The 2,554-nt window shown below is 43.5% G+C and overlaps 1 protein-coding gene across 1 annotated transcript in view; it reads left to right on the top strand.

Moving 5' to 3' along the window:
• The first annotated feature begins 210 nt into the window (after positions 1-210).
• The window catches only part of LOC118376605 (ATP-sensitive inward rectifier potassium channel 12-like), a 9,957-nt gene continuing 7,613 nt past the window's right edge, over positions 211-2,554 (top strand). Inside the window, 1 exon segment of the mRNA XM_052506227.1 lies at positions 211-489. The gene's annotated coding sequence lies outside the window, so the exon portion shown is untranslated.

Here is a 2,554-nt window from a genome sequence, read left to right as displayed (position 1 = left end):
CCTGTTTTCTTCTCCGGAGGCCAGTCTAATAAAAATCTGTGGCGCGGGCGGAAAATAATAGGGAAGCACACCTACACTCTCAGGAACACAACTCCACGTAAACGGGGACATAATCAAAGTGACAAGCGCTCCATCCCTCCCGCCCGCCCTCTCTCTCTCCCACCCACAGCTAGCTAGGGACAGAGAGATGTGCCGTGCGCACTTCACATACACAGGGTTCGAGCGCTTATTGAGTCAAGTGCGAGTCCAACAGAGAGAACGAATGCGAGCAGTTGAGTGGGATGCGAGGAAGCAATAAAACAGAACATTGGAAGAATATTAGGATTCAAAGACAAAAAGTTTCAAAATGAACGTTGTGAGACAATGAAACGGGCTGCATAAAGGAATTCGTAGAGAGAGGACAGACCATTAAGGATGTGTTTTATTTTGTATTTTGGAAAGGATGTCAACGTTGTTTTTCAAGTAGCTAACAACATTGCCATTCAAAAGGTGAGTATTTATTTTAATCGTTGACAGTTTTTTCATTGGTCGAAAACACTTTTCCATTGACAGGACAAATTGTCATGAACTTGACTCGTTTTTCTTTTAGATTGGTTGGTTTTTAGGTTGGCCAGTCGAAGAGTCTTTGTTGTTTTTAACATGCAGCGTTTCGACGAAGCTGACTTCATACACTAGTTAAGGCCCCGAAATAAACTGCAGAGTAATCTTGCCTGTTTTCACCAGTATTATGTCACGACATGAACTCCTCGCCTTGTAGAGCCCTGTAAAACCTGTTGTTTTCTGCTGTTCACCGTCTTTCAGAAAAACACTGTAAAATGATCAATGAATCCGCTAACGTAACGCCTTGTTCTGGCCTATAATGTCAATCAACTGTAAATGATGCACAGGCAAATCCTAATTGTGTGACATATTTTATTGACTAGGCCGTAGGCGATGTGGCATGCCAGTTTGGATATCCTGAGAGGTTTGATTTGCAAGACTCGAAATTAGATCAGATATGGACACATCATTCCTATATTCAGACATTCTTATTTCCTACATGCGCGGGAATAGATTTCAGCACTGGACAGCTCTACACGTTAGCATCAACTTTGATATAGTTTCGTAAATGCGTAGGCCTACCCTGCACTGTGTTATAAAAAAAAAGTCTAATTTTAGTTTATCATTGGCTATTCAAAGAATGGGATATCTCGTCATCCCATGTTTTTTTCATAGATATGAGAAGGACATGTTTTTTTACACAATAATGTGCATTCGTGATAGACGTGCAGATCGTGCATATTTGAACGAGATACTGTGTTCATAGAGCTCCCATCAAAGCCATTCAAAAAAGACGGACATAACTTTCCCCCCTTCCTATTACTTACCTACAATAACGTCACCGCTAAAACCGGATCAAAAGTAACACCCCATCCTCCGATGTCATAATCTCTATACCCCCTGTTCTTTCCGGACAAGCGGATGCCCCGCCCTGTGCTGTCACCTAAACTCTTCACTTTCGTTTTCCTTTCTTTCTCTCCTTTTATTGTCAGTCTCAGATTAAAGAAAAACATTTAAACCAGGTCGCTTGACTGCATCCACCTTTCATATCACAGTTTGGATTAGGAGATTACCACACACGCACATGCAAACGCCAACGCACCTGCGTACACACTAACACACACGAGTGCGCGCTCACACACACACACACACAAACTTTCATCCATTCATATTAATTTCCCCCGGGATTAAGTGTTTCCGGATTCAAGGCATATCTGAGCTGCATATATATATTGACAATTTCAGGCCCTAAATGTATTGTGTTGTGTGGAGTTCTGTTGTGGAGTAGGTTATGGTGTGGAGTAGGTTATGGTGTGGAGTAGGTTATGGTGTGGAGTAGGTTATGTTGTGGAGTAGGTTATGGTGTGGAGTAGGTTATGGTGTGGAGTAGGTTATGGTGTGGCGTAGGTTATGGTGTGGAGTAGGTTATGGTGTGGAGTAGGTTATGGTGTGGAGTAGGTTATGGTGTGGAGTAGGTTATAGTCGGGGTGCTCAGTTGGTAGAGCATGGCGCTTGCAACGCCAGGGTTGTGGGTTCTATTCCCACGGGGGACCAGTATGAAAATGTATGTATTCACTACTGTAAATCACTCTGGATGAGAGCGTCTGACAAAATGTAAATGCGCTGAAATATCTGGGTGTTTGTCTCTGTTCTGTGTGATTCAGTTTTACTCACATTAAAGTGAATCAGTCCTGTATGTGACTCAGTCACTCAGGAGAGCACTTACACCTCTGGTGTCTCTACCCTCTGGCTTCACCTCGGCGGCGGTGCCTCATGCTAAATCATCCCCGCTCGACATGGCAAATCAGAGCGTCGAGGAGGGGAAAGAGGTTCCTATGGAAACGGCTAATAACTATCATCAACATTTAATTACTCCTGCTCTCCCTCAGGGACTAGTGGTTCCTGACTGTCTCTGGCTGCGTCCTAAGTGACACCCTATTCCCTATATAGTTCACTACTTTTGACCAGAGCCATATGAGATGTGGTCAAAAGTAGTGCACTATGTAGAGAAAAG

The sequence above is a fragment of the Oncorhynchus keta genome, unplaced genomic scaffold, assembly GCF_023373465.1.
Source record: "Oncorhynchus keta strain PuntledgeMale-10-30-2019 unplaced genomic scaffold, Oket_V2 Un_contig_25769_pilon_pilon, whole genome shotgun sequence".
NCBI lineage: Eukaryota > Metazoa > Chordata > Actinopteri > Salmoniformes > Salmonidae > Oncorhynchus > Oncorhynchus keta.
The sequence above is the reverse complement of the archived record's forward strand: the minus strand, read 5'-3'. Positions and strand labels throughout refer to the sequence as shown.